Here is an 18,085-nt window from a genome sequence, read left to right as displayed (position 1 = left end):
ATGGTAACAGTGATGTACACATGATTGGCATATTTAGCACACCTGTAAGTCAGTTCTACCATACCATATACCCAGGGCCTGTGATCTAAATGCTGCTAGTGAGCCTGCAGCACTGGGTGTGCCACCCACACAAGTAGCTTTTCAAACTGTCTCTGGCCTTCCATGACAGGGCATGTGTGTGCAGTTTACTACACCTCGACGTAGCATTTAAACCCACTTTCCATGCCTTACACTCCCATTTTATTACACAGAGATCACCCGTAAGGTAGGCCCTAAGTGACCCTTAGGGCAGGGTGCTGTGTAACTAAAAGGCGGGACATGTAATTTTAAGTTTTACATTTCCTGGCAGTGACAAACCAGATAGATTAATGTTTCACTGCTGTGAGGTCTTCTTCTCTCATAGGCTAGGATTGGGGATTCCTTAAAACATTTTTAAAGATATAATTCATGATTAGAAAGGAGTATATACATCCTGTTTCATATCTTTGAAATGGTGGTGATAAATCCATCTTAAAGGTAAGGTTGAATCGACATTATCACTTTAGAAATGTCACTTTTAGAGAGTGGACATTTCTCTGCTCTTAACTTTGCTCTGTGTGCCTGTAGCCTGTCTCCAATACATATCTGGATGACAGCTGCACTTTGTGCATTGCCTCTAGATAGTCACAAGCACAGGAAGGGATGGGTGTGACAGAGTACTCATCCGCATTAATTTGTATTCAGATAGCCTTTCTGAGCAGGAAGGGGGAGAGGTGGCTTACACTTACACCTGAATAGGCTGTGTCCTGTCCTCACATAAAGGGCTGGTTAGCCCCCACATACAGCTTGTCAGACAGGGCTTGATTGAACTCGATCATTATGCACTTCAGAGAACTCCTTCAGGGCTGGCCTTAGGCATGTGCAAGCTGTGCACCTGCACAGGGCCACCAAACCCCATGGGCCACCACGCCAATATATATCCTTAATATAATAATCCTCTAAGGATGAATACATATTTGCGTGGCGGCCCCTGGAAGGGATTTGGTGGCCTCTGGCTCTGTTCCACTTCCAAACACCTTCCTGAGCTCCGGGCAGGCTCCGCCCCACCCGGACCCCCTCTTCCGGGGCCCCCTACTTACGCTCCCTGCCCAGGGCCACCATGAGCCTAGAGCCGCCCCTGACTCCTTTCAAGTCACCCTCTACATTAAAGGCACTTTTGGGTATAAGTACTAGGGCTCTGATTCCACTAAATCAGTACACTACTAGACCTGGGAAGAACTCTTCTGGAGTAAATATTGCAGTGCTTTAATTATTGCCACTATGCTGTGACTGATTTTTCTGAAGAACTGCTTCTCTGCTGAGCTGCCCTGCTGCCTGATGAACTCTGCACTGCATAGGACCGGGACTGGACCCATCTCACTGAAACCCAGAGTGACTCCAAGGGCCGCTTGCTTGCCTCCTGTTTTCTGAAGTTTCATGGACACAAAACACTTCCTGCAATCCTGTTGATGCTGCTGAACTCTGCACTCTGTGAGTCCTACCCTTGCCTAAGGTGCTCTCTCCAGTCTTGGGACTCAGAAGTGGGTGCTGCAGCTGATTTCTGCAAAAATGGAGGCATTGCCTGACTGTGTGAGAATGTTCACAGTATCACCTTTCAATGCTGATGCAGAGGCTGCTTGACAACATTGGATCCACAGCCTGTGCTGCTCAATGATGACGCTCTACATTGCTAGATGATGACGCATTACATTCTCATCAATGGAGCACAACAATGATGCAGGACCCCCTTTGCGCTGCTTGACATTAACAAAAGTTTCATCCAAAGTATTTCTTCAGCGGGACCGGTCTGGGTCCTGTAGCCAGCCTTACCTCCTTATTTGGCCTGAACTTTGAATTTGCAATGGTCCCATGCAACCTGAAGTAACCTTTTGACTGCAAGTGACTTCTAAGCACTGTTTACACATTTAATCTTTAAAACTTAATTTCTCAACTTCTACTTATTGGATTTTTGTCATTGTGGTTTGGGTTTACTCAGATAAATAACTCTACTTTCTTTAAACCCGTGTGAAGTTGTATTGTGGTGTATTCATTGAGTTACTTTAATTTACATGTCACACAAATACTTTACACATTTACTTCTAAGTTAAGCTTGACTGCTCTGTGCCAAGCTACCAGAGGGTGAGTACAGGTAAATTTAGGGTGATTTTTTGACTTACCCTGACTACAGTGGAGGTCCCTACTTGGACAGGGTGCAAACCTCTGCCAACTAGAGACCCCATTTCTAACAGACAGCCAAGATAAAAAAAAATGTATTTGCATTTCATAAGATAATGGTTGAGAAAAAAGATAGCTGTTATGAAAGACCTCAGCCTGAGCAATGGACTGATAACAGTTCAGAGATAAACTAATACTTATTGTAATGGGCCGGACTGGGAACCAGAACCGGCCCTGGCAAAGTGCTTGGCCGCCCCCCCTCCCCACTCGGGGGTTTGGAGGTGCCGCCGAGCGCTTTGCTAGGGCTGGTTTTTCGGGCGATTTTGTTGCAGGGCCGATTTTGCAGCCATGCTGCAAAAACGGCCCTGTCACAAAACCGGCCCCCAGGGGCTCAAAACCGGCCCCCACTCTTGCGGCGCACCGGGGGATTGCCCGGTGCCCGCTATGGCCAGTCCGGGCCTGGTTGCACTCTGGGCAGGCGTTAAGGTATGAGGTTAATTGGAAGACGGTTCCAATTTATTTTTCCTTGCAACCATTTTGCGGTAAAGAGCTGCACTAGCCATGGTTTGTGAATCCTCATTAGGGCACAGGAATCAGAGAGGAAAAACTGATAATTACTACTTACTTTTTTGTCTATTGGTTACATTTCTGAGATCTTTTGTACATGTTTGTGAGGGCTCCTCAATTTCAGGAGGTCTGTAAGAAAACATCCTTTTGCCTAGTCACTTACTTGTTGCGTTCGATTTTATTGTAGGTCTATGGACTCTGAACACTGGGGTGCTGCTGTCCAGTGCCCCGTGTATGTGCTCTGACCCCTAAAATCATATAGAATTGGCTAATCCCTAATTGGCATATTTAACTTACCTATAAGTCTCTAGTATAAAATACTCTGTATACCCAGGGTCTCTAGGTTAACTGTAACTAATGGACTGCAACTCGCAAATTGCGCTAAATTGCGAGTTACAATTTGCGAGTCGCAAAATGCTATGTACAACAGTGTCAGAGACACTGTTTGGGATTCCCAATGAGGTCACAAATTGCATGCCTCATCAATATTCATGAGTCACTCGCTATTTGCGCCCCCCATTTGGAATGGCTGTCCCTCCCAGATATGGTGGCTACTGGGCTCAGCAGACCTCCATGTCTGGGACTGCTTTTAAATAAAGCAGTTTTTTTAAAAATGCAGCCCGTTTTCCTTAAAGGAAAATGGGATGCATTTAAAAAAAGAAAAATGAAATGTTTTCGTTACATTTTTTAGGGGCATGTAGTGGTCCCTAAGACCACTGCCTGCCCCTAAAAATATTTTCTCCTGCAGTCACAAAGGGGAAAGGGTCCTGGAGGACCCCTTCACGTTTGCTAATGGGTTACCACCCTCATGAAGAGGGCAGTAAATTGCGAGTGTTTTGCGACCGCAATTGCGGTTGCAAAACATTCTTACAGAGGGTAGCTAGTCGCTATTAGGAAAGGACGCTCTTTGAAAGCCCCTTCCTAATAGCGACTCGTATATCCAATTTAGCAAGTCGCAAAAAAAGAAATCGAATCACTAAAAAGGTTTGTACATGTCCCTGTTGCATTTTGCAATCGCAAACCCATTTGCGCATGCAAACCCATTTGCGCATGCAAAATAGGGTCGCACATCTGGCCCTAAGTCTGAAAAGGTGCGCTGTGTTAGCCTGTTCAGACCAAACAATGTGCTGCTCTCAAACTGAAAACATGAGAGCTGCTTCATGATTGGTTTGTTTTTGGCTCTTCACTTTCCAGTTAGGCTCGTGGTTTCTGTGAATAGTGGGCCTTCCTTCTCTGACGACACCAACATCGTCCCCGTCTCCAGGGTCTGCCTTTATGTCGGTAAGTACTTTTGTACAAAATGTAATTAAAGCAAATAGCTGGCCTTTGATTATGTAACGATTCCCCAGTGGAGGCTGTGGAATGCACGTTAGCCTGTAGCTGGTGATGTGATTTTATATTACTTTGTTTGTTGTTGTTCTCACGCACATGTCCTCTAATAAGCCTGACTGCCTCGCCCTCTTCTACCCAACCCGACCAGTCGTTGTGAGCTCCCCTTGTCCTGCGCACTGCGATTAACAGAATGTGGCTTATCTGCATAAAAGTACCCGTGAAGCGTCCTAAATATTACATTTTCATGTGCATACTGCTGAATAAACAGGCCCCATCTGCTGTTTAGCAGCCAACGTCTGCTAGTGCAGCAGGGGTTAACAATCATAACCACTTCCTCATAATATGCATCTGGCAAAAGTAACTGCCACCCACCGCTCTTCCTAAGCCATGCAAAAATAAATAAAATAAAAAATAAATAAAGCAGCAGTCTTTGTGGATGATAATGTTCGCAGTCATTTTCATCATAAACACAGGAAAACCAGACCCATCTTGTAGGTAACACGGCAAGTGGCTTGAACTGCAAGGCACCACAAATAAAGCTAACAAAACAGCCTGGAATACACAAAAGCACAGCAGGGTTAGTGCTGCACCCAAACATCACTTGGGATTAAAAGAAGCAATTCTCTGTTATAGTTTTTCGATTTGCAACACTTGCCACCAAATTATTTTTTCAGTTCTAGTATAGATTTTCCATTTTTCCAAAATTAGTCCTTTTCTCCCTGGCTTTCTAATCTTTAACTTGACGTTCAGAAACAACAATGACATGTAAAGACCATGCCTGCAGACAGTCTGTTTGACAGAGAGATGCTCTTACTGGAAATATAAATATGCGCTCCCTATGTCAGCACATGTATACAGTAAGGTTGTGTTTAGCCAATTCAAAAACATGGCGTTTCTGTGGCCAAATATTGTCAGATGCAGACCTCAGCTTGCCAGGGAATCTCTTCTCTCCTGTACAGTGCACACTTTAACAGGCCATCATTGAGAGCTCTGGAGCAAAGGCTGAATGAAGGCAGTGCACATTTCTCACAGTGCCTGCCAGTGGGACATAAAGGTGTTCAGAATACTTGGTCATCCAATCCTTGGCTGAATGAACAGAGCAGTGCTCACTTACTCCAGTTGTAATTGTGTTTCTGTGCAACTGTGTGTTCAGGAGGTAAACAGGTGCCAAAATATTCAGAAGGTAAAAGTAAATGAAAATACAGTTTTCAAGCTGATTGCCCTCTTAAAAAGCAGAGGAGTCAGACTAAAAACAATATTAAGAGAACAGGAAAGCAAGCAACCATAGATGAAATGCTTTAAGAGGAGCAGCCCATAGTAAAGATGTTCGAAACATTTTGGGAGATTATCTCAGACGGTTACTGGAGTAGAATCAGAGCAAATCCAATTGTGATTGGGAATGATCAATGAGTAAAATATATCAATCAGCTTTATGGCCCAAAAGCTGGTGAAGAGCCAATGGATTGGAGGATGGTAGCCCCATTTGATATGCACGAAATTCTGGCCCACCGACAATGGGGATAATAGAAAAATAAATGCAAGGTATGAGATTCTCTGGGCCAATGGGAACAGATGAAATTCCCATCGCAGTAATGACCAAGCTGTGGTCCGTTTTCTTAACTCTAGCATTTAACTATTGTTATCAACAATGCTGTTTCCCTTCATCTGGGACAGGGAGTGTCTTAGTACCACTCCATAAAAGGGTCGAAGGAATCAGCCGAATACCTATAGTCAAATGGCTTGCTAAATTCGGTTGGTAGGATTTTTGCAAAAAGTATCTTGGAACATCTCCACACTTGAGTGGAAGAGGGTGACCTAATTTCGATGGAGCAAGCTGGATTTAGGAAGACGTGTAGTACCCTAAACAATGTGGCTATGCTCCAACTGATTACATAAAAATATCATTGTATATGAGGGCAACTGATGTATGCAGCATTCATAGATTCTTCCATGGCCTTTGACTGGGTGGATCAGCCAACACTTTGGAGAAAATTGCACAGGCTAGGGATATCGGGCAATTTACTACGTTTAATTATGGCTTTGTATTCATTTACCTGATGTCAAGTCCTTGTGGGTGGGGACCAGGGTTTATCTTCCAAATTTATGACAAACAATGGATGAAAGCAGAGATGTCTTTTGGCCCCATTTTTTTTTCTTTATATTTATCAGATTTACTTCAAGTTCTTAATAGTGGTAAGATAGATTCCCCAAGAAAGGGGAATGAAGTGCCCTCTCTCTTGTTTATTAAATGCTCTTGATATTGTTATCCTTTATCTAACTTCAAAGGCTATTAATAACTGTTTATCCATGCTTCATCCGTTTGCGGCTTATCTTTTTTTTTTTTAATGAATGTCTCTGGAAGTAAAAATATAATTTTTTAGAAATTTAGGATTGGGAACCCTTCCAAGTATTCTTAGTATACTGAGAATGATAGATAGGAAGTCATGAAATTCTACTTTTATTTAGGAACTATTGTCACAACTAATTTGCTTGACAATTACCATGTATTTCATAATTCTTGTAGGGCGATATCTTAGGCTAATGGGCTATGCATTTTTTATAATGTTTTTTTACACCTGTTATCTATATATATAAAGCAAAAGTATCTCCAACCTTGACGTATGTGGGAGAAATTATTGAGGTAATGACAGGGGACCTTTCTAAATAAATTGGATGGTCAGGTATTAAGGAAAAATTGTACCTTAAACACATTAGGGGCAGTTCAAGCATTATGGTTAAAATATGGAATAGTCAGTGCTTAAGTGCAAGGCCTAGTAGCAGTGCTTTGTTTGGGGCATCAGATATTTGTATGTGAGTTAAATTAATTAAGGTAATTATATGTACTGACATTTTTGAAGGACAGATAAAAAGCTGGTGCTTTATAACAATTGTATTTTCGCTTTAGATCCATTTCATTTATGGCAGTACACTTTTTTCTCTTGATCAGCTAACCAGTTAATTTTTTTAAAAAACAAGAGTCTGGGAGATTGATTTTCACCAGGGATTTGACATTTTGTATTAATATGAATATGTTTGGTGTAATAACCTCCTCAGGTATGATGAGACCTCTTCAAAAATATTTAGTGTGGGAGATCAATCATGGAGCTCAACGCTTCATGATGTTAGTAGGACTGAATGTTCTACCCTTGAATTGCATAAGAGCAGCATGGTGAAAACCAAAGGTAACGTAGAGAGTGTGTAATCTTTGTCATAATGGCAATCAGGACACAGGCCATGTGCTGTTTGTTTGAACAGCTTTGCATCAACCCAGATCTGTGACTGGGGGTGAGTGTCTGAAAAGTTTTGGGCTCCCTCCATCATCTACTTGTGTTTGCTTTGTTCACCCTAAGTTGGCAGGGTATGCTCAGACGTGGCTCCCTTGCTCACTTTGCCACTGGATTGAAGCTAGCCTGGCTGATGAGGGCTATTAGCCCGAAAACGGGCCCAGGATGCTTGTTTCCGGTCCAGGGAAGACATGGTTTGGCAGTTCAGGCTGGACGGTTCCCATGAGGCACAGGGTCAAGACTGATTTGCATAAAGCTGTTTCTGAACTGGGGTGGTGAAGTGAGCTAAAGAATGATAAAGGATTCAACCCAGATCTGTGACTGGGGGTGAGTGTCTGAAAGTTTCAGCGCTCCGTCCATCATCTCTTTGCATTTACCTTGCACCTACCGCACCATATTTATTTGAGATCTTTATTTTTAAAATATAATATACATTCAGTAGTGGAAGCTGACTCACTCATAACTGCACCAGTAAACAAAAAATGTTTGTATGGGATGTACACATTTGCAAACGTGTCTTAAATTTATATTAGACTTCACCAAAACATCTAGGTAGAAAATTGGGCTACTGATTGAGGGGGCTGGAATCCTGCTCAAGCAGCAACCACAACTTTTTTTTTACGGTGAAACACAAGCAAACCATAAATTAACCTGTGTTCAATCCTCTGGTAGCTTGGCACAAAAGTAGTCAGGTATTTATGCAGAACGCAAACACCATTAGAGTGAAAACACAACACAAGAAACATCTTAACTAGTTTTCAAAAATAGAGTAAAATGTAATAAATTATTTGAGACCAAATTACCAAAAATCCAATTAGTAGAACCAGAGATATGCCCTTTAAAATGAATTGTGAAAATCAAGAGCTAAGAAGAAAAGAGCACCAAATGTGTCTATCTGGTTGGGGTAGACCTGGTCCAAGTCACAGGTTCAGGATGACTGTGATGGTACAGGTGTGGTAAATTCTGCTTACAATAAATAGCACATGCACAAAAGATAAAGAAGTGCACTTTGTCAGACATTTACAGTTTCTGGAGTGAGAAAATGAATCCCTAGAGAGAAGAAACAGCCATAGCAGCATATAGAAGGATCTCAGGACAACCCAAAGCACATCAACACATCCATCCTTGGTGGTGGTGTGCAGGTAGTCATTTTGTTTGGCCAAGTATCTTAAAACAAGACAAGAAAATCCCATTGCCATACACCAATCATATTGTCCTTTGTGTGGTGCCTGTTGCAAAGAATTCCTCGCACTGCTAAACTTTTCAGGAAGAAGGTGGCAGTGTACACCTAAGTTGGGTTCTAGAGCACTGGTTCTTAGATTTTTTTACTTCTATAGCTCCCCACTAAATTATTACAGGAATCCGGGAACCCCCTCTGAATCATTATAGAGATCCAGGGAGCCCATTGCATCATTAGTGACATCCAGGGACCCCCACTGAGTCATTAATGCGGAGATGTGAACTTCAAAGCAAAACAAAAAATATAGAAACAAGCATTCATCAAACAAATACACAAATGATTAAATATTTAATTTAATACACCAACAAATATAAAAAAGTCTAAGGGGCCTATTACGATGGCGGGCAGACTTTGTCCACCCCCGACACCGCAACGGAGCACGGGACCGACCGCCGAAGCTGCGGCGGTCCTGCCATGCAAATTAGGATGCGCCCGCCACACTGGCGGGCGCATCCTCCACATTAACATTGTGGCAGGCGGACAAAGTCCTGCCGCAATGTTAATGCACATGTGGTTAATTGGCATGCACAACCTGACAGTCACCGCGCGGTGCCTGCCACCTGGTGCATGGCAATCATGGGGGGTACCGGGTGCAGCCACCCCCCCCCCCCCCGAGGGCCTGCAATGGGCCCCCTCAAAGATTTCCTGCATACCTTTCCATGGTGGAGTCTCTGCCATGGAAAGGCATGCATCCTAATATGGATGGCGGTGCCTGCAAGCGACCGCCACCATATTGAGTCCTTTTTCTGCCCGGCCGGCAATCTGACCGGCGGAAAAGTGGCGGGCGGTCTTCTCGTCCGCCGCAGTGCCCCCGCCATAATAATATGGCGGGCGGAACCAGGGACATTTGGCGGGTGGCGATCTGCCCGATATCATAATGGCCCCTTAATGTTCATTTTAATGGGAAGGTTAGTGCATTTCTAAGATGAACTGAGGCCATCCATCATCCATACTATATACTGCTTGATGAATTTGCAATGCTTCCTCAACTCAATTTGAACACACTAGCTTAACTTTTTGCCTAGTTTCAAATTCCTTCACATTTACGGAACATTTTAAAATGTTCAATATGAAATTTTTTCTTCTTTATTTATATAAACGTTATTAATCTGCTAATATTATATAATTTTCTGAGCAGTCATGGACCCCCTGAGTAGGTGTCACAGACCTCCAGGGGTCCCTGAACCACAGGTTAAGGACCACTGCTCTCAGCTATCTGTAATTATAAAAATGTGTTTTGTATGGTGCCCCATATTTGAGCTTGCATGTCATCTGGATGTCAAGCTGACTCAAGGTTAGGGAGTCATGCCTTATTCACTACATCCTGGCTCTCATCTGACATTGAGGTAATAGATTGATGGCCTTTATTTACATACTTATGCTGAATGGCTTATTGTGGTGGAACATGGACCTGGAAAAGCATAATGTATTTGCCTATGGTGGTGTACTATGTAGTGGACATTTGTGCTGCTGCAACTAATCTGTGAGTGCTTGACCTGTCCATGGTTGCTTTTATAGGTCTGGCACAATGAGTAGGTGTGTGTGTGTGCAGTGCTTAATTTATGTAAGAATGTGTGGCAGTCCCCAAAGCTCTTCTCAGAATCATGTGACCGGCTATATTAAATGTTGGGGGCCTAACATCAAGGCTGTGTTGTTTGAATCCACCTCATGTCTCTTTAGTCCACTACCAGACACTCCCTGTCCCTTTGTTTCACTCTTGCAGGTTCCTGTTTCTCACTTAATGATGTTTTGTCCGTATTTCTCGATCTCCATCTGTTTGTCTTGTTTTTCCTTCTCTTGCAGTCGGTAAATTTCTAATGGAAAAAAGTAAATACCAGTCCCCGAAAATGAGTACCGGTGGCCTCCACTGTTAGCAACCGGCTCAAAGTAAGCAATGTGTGTGTGTGATTTAATTTTTCTTGGAGCAAGCATTGCTCACACCGTTCTTTTGTGCATTATTGTGATGTTTTAAGTGTTTCTATTATTTTCCAGTTGTACTTTCATTCTTTACAGTGTCAGGAACTTTTAGCACCTGTGTTTGGCTCAGGGTTTTGTAAGGTGATACTTTCCACTGGCTTCCAGTGACCTCTCATAGCTGTAACTGGGTTTGCTGCATGTGTTATTTGATCAAGAGCATCCCCAAGTGCTGTCTTGAGATACAGTGCTAGTGCTTCCTCTCTGCATATCATACTGTGCTCCTTTCGTTCACATCATGGAGAAGTGTGACTCAATGATTAGAGCGGCAGACCCTGATGCAGAGGTCTAGCCCGGGACCAGGGTTCAATTCCCTGCCTCGGCGGGTCTTGGGATCCAAAATCCCACGGACCTGATAATTCTCGCCTCGGTGCCTATTCCAATAATGGAGTCCCACTCTGCAACTCTTGGCAATAGCTTGCTTAATCTCCACAACGGCACCCACAACGCTAAGGATGCCTAGCCTCCACCTTGGGGGTGCCCAGGAGTGGACGCCTCACAGGGAAAGCCAGGATGGGTTCCACAGCGGTATTCGTACAAGCGCCTTGAGACCCTTGCGGGTGAGTAGTGCGCTATACAAGTATCAATTTACAATTTTTATCATACTGTACTCCTCTACTGCAGGTTGTCTAGTGCCCACCTAAGGCACAACAACTAGTACACTCTACTGCAACCATCCAGTGAAGTGCTGAAGTTTTGGCCTGTACCAGAGGATGCAACTTATGTATGACTGTTAGTGTGCATCAAGGCAGGGCTGTCTGCTGCAGCTGAACGAGGACACAATTACATTCTGTAGGTCTGTGTGCATGCGTGTATGCACGATAAACGTATTAACTATTACAATGTGTGACTGATTAATCTTGAGTTAAATCCCTACTTCCTGCCTTGCACACCCTCACCGAATTGTTCTAGAACCAGGTTTCAGCTTAAGCGAGTGAATTATTTCTTTAATGCCTTTTTTCATTTTAGAAGTCTACGTTGTAGCTGCAATCACCCACTCACCAGGGACACAATTGTCTTTGATGTGAAATTGCTGTGTTTATTGTGCTGCTGTCCAATGGAGCACCCACCGGATGTTGTAGATAATGGTGCAAAGTGAATGCTGAATGCACAAAATACAAAAGATCTGCTCAAACCTTTCCATCACCACCTGACTGGCGCTCTTCAACGCAGGAGAATTTTCAGGCAGATTGTCACACAGTAGATTGGAAATGGCTCTATACTTCAGCAGAAAAAAATATTTTCTTCTCCAATTTTTTAGATCTAGTTGCGTTTGCTCTAAGTATTTCAGCCTTACCCCCCAAATCAACACCAACCAGCAAGAATGCACTCAGCCCCGCACCCCTGGACTTCACCTCACCCAGTTCACACTCATGTGGGACAGAGTAATTTTTTCATGTACAACACCATGTAAAGCCTGATAATATGCACCCAGGTTCTCATAAGGCACATCAAATATTGCTCCTGGGAGGAACATTTCCCGCTGGTCCACTGGGAATCAGTAGTGCACTTCCAAGCAACTTCAAATACAGAATGATGATGGATGGAATGCTTAAATTTATCTAAGCCTGTGGCAATCACTCGGGCTGCATACTAACCCATCATTTTTCGCCCACCATGCCACCTCAGTCTGGACCCAGCCATGTTCAAATCAGCTTTGACCCTGCTCCTCATGAAAACAGTCCAGCCCAAACTGCTTGGCTAGGTCAATCCTGAACCGAACACAAACAACCCAGGAGCAGTTTCGCCTTTGTTATGGGCTCCTCAGCCGGGTATCTCAGCTTCAGCCGGTGCTCCAAAGGTGCACATCACTTTGTGCTCCTTTCCTCATGTCACTCTGTGATCACCTTAGGTACTCCAGCTTGTGCCGTATGCTGCACATCGTCCAGTCAAAGGGACTTTGCACTGTGTCCACTTATACAGTTGTATCAGAATGTTGGTCTGCGAGGATGGGTGTGACTCTGTATGTTAAACTTACTGAAAATGTATGTCTTTTGGTATATTGGTCTGCATACAGGATCTTTTTGTGTTGAAATATTTGTGTCTCTGGATTTAATAATAAAATGTGAAACCTATTGGCTTTGTCAATATGTTTTTCGTTAACATTGTGCTAAACACCTTCTCCCAGTCTCTTAAGGCTGCACATGTGTGTGTGTGCTAGAAGCAGCTCAAGGGAGATTGAAGAAAAATTGATTTTCTTCCTTTTTTCCTTGGAAGCCTATATTTTATCTCCAGCCACCCACACACCTAAGTGACAGCTTCTTTGTCAAGCCATTGTGTTTATTGTGCCGCCCTCCAATGGTACACCATCAAATGTTGTAGATAATGGCGAAAAGTGAATGCAGAATTTACAACACACAAAAGGTCTGCTGGGAATCGTCCTTCACTGATTGATTGACGTTCTTCAGCTATTAGATTGTCCAAGCGAGCTATTTTTCAAGCACAACTGCACTAAGCTTCATACTATTCAAAAAACATTACAAATTTATTTTCCTAAAAAGGTGGATGTTGCAATTGGCTCTAGTAAGTCTCCCTAGAAATCCACCACTCTATCCAAATTGTTCCCACAATCTGCAAAAGTATGAATAAATTCACATTTTGTGTATTATCAGTGTATCTTATTTTGTCAATTACCTCCAAATACATGGCTTCAAATAAGACATTAAGATGGAGTTGTGTGCTCATACCTGCATTAGGAACAGCACATGTCTTGTTGTAGGATGCAGTGTTCCGGTCTGCGCCCTGCTAACTCAGGTGTGCCACTGTCCTGGATAGTACGCCCTATTTGTATTATGGGCGCCAGTATACCCCAGCTTTTCATATAATAATAATTACTATGTGTAAATCGTGAACATATCACCCCCTCAAGGGTTTCAAGGCGCTGGGGGCCATCTGGAAAATTAATTGAGCTACTGACCAGAGTCACGTGATGCTGAGCTGAGCTGCCACCGGCGCCTGGGGACGAATCGCGAGCTCCAGAGTCAGCCGCTCTGGCCGCTGCGCCACACCTCCCCCTCTAAGTAACATCACATGGCTTTTGGACCATCCCTGAAGAGCCTGACCCTAAAATCCATTCACAGCTCTGACAATAGCGCAGTCTCTGTCTCATGGGCACGAGTGAAGGGAAGAAAGGGGCCACCCGGCTGCTGCTTGAAATACAAAATACAGCAATAATCAGGATTCAGGGAGCACCTCGGGCCCCTGGGCGCCGGTGCCACTGCACCTGCTGCACCAATGGAAGCTATCCCCCCTGTTCTCCACTACAAACTACTACCTGTGACAGTGCACACCCACTGCTCCCCCACCCACACCTTCACTCTCCGCACAGCTCTCAGCGCTATAGCATTCGTTGGTTTGTGGCTCGGGCCGTCGCATTAAATGAAGTTCTTGCACGCACCCGGCCACAGTCTCCTTTCAGGCCTAGCTCTGTAATTACATTCGGATAATTAATGTGAAATTCGACTCTGTCACCTTTTAACAGCGACGAAATTAGTTGAATTTAAAACGATTCTGTTTTCTCATAACGGAAAAGGAGTGGGCAGGTGATACATATCGGGCAGGTTTTATGTTGCAGGAATCCGAGGGAAAGTATGCTCCTGACAGCACATGTGAACTTTGGCAAATTATAGGCATTCAACTATATGCGCTCATCTCTGCCTCGGTAATTATATACGGAGACAGAATCATTCAGCATACACGGACACGCGCATCTCACAATCTCTCTCACACCGTGGAGTTGAAAATTCACCAAAATTCTCACCGCATGGTATTGTTGAGTCGTGAGAAGGGGTTTCGGGAGAGTGTATCAATAGCATGCACCAGAATAAAGTAAAACAAAACAGAATTACACTCTCAACTAGAGATGTGTTGATCCTGCATATGATGACATTCTTGTTTTAGTCATTCTTTTTAGTGGTCTTTCACTGTTTTGTTCTTGTTATGTTGTGTCCTACCTTGTAACTGCGCCAGGACGCTCCTTCGCTGGAGCAGCTGTGCGCATAACAAATGCCGATAACATAACATACCATAACAGAGGAGCAGACTTTCCACCTGAGGAATGACTTGCAGAGGATATGACTCTGTATGCAGACGCCATCAAATCAAACCCCTAATGCATCAAGCATCCATTTTGCGATTCCTTATTAGCGAAAAATAACAATTCACTAACAAGGAATAGCAAAATGCTATGCAAGAAGAACTTGCTTAAAAAATTGCGATTTCTTAAAATTCCTTAATTGCGACTCGCAATTAAGGAATACCTAACCATTCATTCCCATGGGTCTAGAGGCTCATAGGAATGAATGGGAAGACAATCTCAATTTGCGATTCTCAATTAGAGAATCGCAAATTGAGATTGCAATTTCAAGGGTGCCAGGGTGTCAAAAGGACACCCTGTTGCACCCCTGAAATCTGCATATGGGTACATCTTGCACACACACATGCCCTAAGGTGCATTTTTCAAAGTTCCATTTTACACACACACATGCCATAAGGGCATGTTTGTGTGTAAAATGGAACTTTGAAAAATGCATTTTATTTTTGCAAATGACCATGAAGTTCAACTCACGCAACGCAGCGCAGAAACCAAATTTACTGTGCTGAGAAAAAGAGCTGAACGGTCCCATTTTTACAAATGTATGTCACTGTTTTTCTCTCTCGCTGTGCTGGTTCCTTTAGACTGCCTTAAACCAATGAACACACGAGGGTGTGTGCCTGATGTCAAGTATAGGTTTGTTACTGAAAGGGGGTTCTTCCAGTGCAAGATATTATGCTTTGATAGTTTAACACTTGTATAACTTTGTAGGTGTGCTGTTCACCACAGCACACATGCAGAATTAAAAAAGGATATCCTTGGTCAGACTTTCTGGGCCAGGTTCCTCCCCTTCTCCCCTTCCCCCAAACCCCGACTCCCTACCCTCCCACAACCCTCCCCCCCTCAGCCCCCCACCCCACTGGAACTTTTGCCCCTCTGCCACTGGGCATTGTGTGAGTTTCATCTGCCTATTACGGTGCTGCACCTTTGAAGATTGGGCAGTTGGTAGGCACATCCCCCAGACCATTCTGCCATGAGGAATTCACATCTCCTGCCAGTAAAGGGACTTTAAATCCCTTTCCTCAGAGCAATTCACATGTCCCCGAAGGATAACCAGGTAACACTTTTGGCATTATCTCTGAAAGGGATAATTGAGACAGGAAAGTACCAACCTTCTAAAAGTGGCATTTTTAAAACAGTACTTTAAAATCTGAATTTACCATCATATTGGATTTTACATTACTATAATTTGAGTCCTGGAATCATGGTTCCAGCTATTCCCAAACTGAAGGTATGCATATTACGTGGTATTTTTTATGCCAGTGCTTTTCCATGGGAGAGCCAGCCTTCCTACAGTAAAAACAACGTTGGAGATTTTTGACTGCCGTGACATGTAAAAATTAAGTACACATGTACTACTTTTTAAATACCATGCAACTTGTCCTTTGGTAATATAGCGCCTGCCTTCGGTGTCATTAAGTGGTATGAAAAATGAGGTATTAGGCCTGGGTTCACTTAGTCAGGACACATTTGCAGCTTTAAAACTGGACTTTCAGGCTGCAGAGGATTCCCTGAAGATATGTTTTTACTATCACTTTAGTGGTGACACAATACTGGCTACAGTCCACTAGTTACCCTCAAATTACAGGCTCTGGGTACACTGGGTACCATATACTAGGGAATATAGCTAAGTTAACTATGTCAGCTCGGGTTAAGCCAATTCTACATGTTTATTGGAGACAGAGCACCTACACTGGGCACTAAACAACAGACTCCCAGTGTTAAAAAAAAAAAACCATCATCGCAGCAACAGTGATACCACTCACCGCCTGCCCATTTGGTAAGCCAGCCGGGACCCATGGTGCAGAAGAAGACTGGCAGGCCCTCGGCTGCTGAGTGCAGCAGGGAGAGGATAACTCTGCTATAGAAACTACACCAGAGGGATCCATCCCCAGCCCTCACCACAGATTGAGCTGGCACTGTGACTCCTGGACAGGCTGAGGGGGAGTGATAGCTACTTGCGCTGCTGGAGAGAGGAACCCTATGCCTCAGCGGCATTCGACACAGTCTCTCACCGCACCCTAATACGCAGACTCCATGACGCAGGGGTCCAGGACAAGGCCCTCGACTGGATCCATTCCTTCCTCTCCGGAAGAAGGCAGCGGGTCAGATTCCCCCCTTTGCTCTCGGACCCTACACCAACCACCTGCAGAGTCCCCAAGGGGTCCTCCCTCAGCCCTACGCTCTTCAACATTTACATGACTCCGCTCACCCCCATCGTCAGAGCCTATGGACTCAACATTGTGTCAGATGCAGACAACATCCAAAGCATCCTCTCCTTATCCAACGAACACAACACCACCAGACACAACTTGCAAGAAGGCATGGAAGTCGTCGCCAAATGGATGAAAATCAGCTGCCTTCAACTCAACACCGACAAAACAGAAATACTCATCATGGGCCCAAACCCCAATGCCTGGAACGACACCTGATGCCCACCCACCCCCACAAACCATGCACATAACCTTGGAATCATCCTGGACTCTGAGCTCAAAATGAACTGCCAGATCAACTCTGTCGCATCTTCCTGCTTCCACACCCACCACCTCCTACGTAAGACCTTCAAATGGATCCCCCTCGAGCACAGAAAGACCATCACTCATGCCCTCATCACCAGCAGACTCGACTACAGCAACGCACTCTACGCCGGAATAAACAAACACCCAACCCACAAGCTACAAAACCTCCAGAGCTCCGCAATAAGACTGGTCCTCAACCTGCCAAGACACTGCCACATCTCCCAGCACCTGCACACACTCCACTAGCTCCCCATCGAGGCTAGAATCACCTTCAATATTCTCATTCACGCACACAAGACCCTCCACGACACTGAACCAGCATACCTGAACAGCCAACTCAAATTCCACGCACCCCTAAGGACCCTACGATCAGCCCAGCTCTCCTATGCCGTGGTACCCCGCACCAGAAAGTCCAGATCAAGAGGCAGCTCCTTCCTCACAGTCAGAGGTTGAAATGCCATTCCGCTCCACCTCAGTCAGACAACATCACTCCCCATCTTCTCGAGAAACCTCAAAACCTGGCTCTAAGACAGATCCCCTCCTTGATGGACTGGAACCTCCCCCCCCCCCCCCCCCATCGCCTCAAGACCCTTACAGATGAGTAGTCAGCTTAACAAACACCTGATTGATTTATTGATTATTGTTAGATTTGGGGGACTCTAGCTGGCACAGGTAGGTACTTGTGACAAATAGGGACCCTTGCCTCTAGTTAGGGTAAGGGGGTACACTCTCAAAATAACCCCTGCTCACCCCCTTGGTAGCTTGGCACGAGCAGACAGGCTTAACTCAGAGGCAGTGTGTAAAGCATATGTGAACACATAAAGTAATTAAGTGACAACACTACAGATGGTCAAACAAGGGAGGGAAACCTGCCCTATATGGT

At 44.4% G+C, this 18,085-nt stretch overlaps 1 long non-coding RNA gene across 2 annotated transcripts in view; it reads left to right on the top strand.

The window, feature by feature from the left end:
* Window positions 1-18,085, top strand: part of LOC147678001 (uncharacterized) — a 158,962-nt gene that overhangs the window by 115,574 nt on the left and 25,303 nt on the right. For both annotated transcript variants that reach the window (XR_015302577.1, XR_015302578.1), the window contains one exon: window positions 10,420-10,503. This is a non-coding gene — a long non-coding RNA (uncharacterized LOC147678001). The remainder of the gene's footprint in view (window positions 1-10,419; window positions 10,504-18,085) is intronic.

This window comes from Lissotriton vulgaris, chromosome 12, assembly GCF_964263255.1.
Source record: "Lissotriton vulgaris chromosome 12, aLisVul1.2, whole genome shotgun sequence".
NCBI lineage: Eukaryota > Metazoa > Chordata > Amphibia > Caudata > Salamandridae > Lissotriton > Lissotriton vulgaris.
The sequence above is the reverse complement of the archived record's forward strand: the minus strand, read 5'-3'. Positions and strand labels throughout refer to the sequence as shown.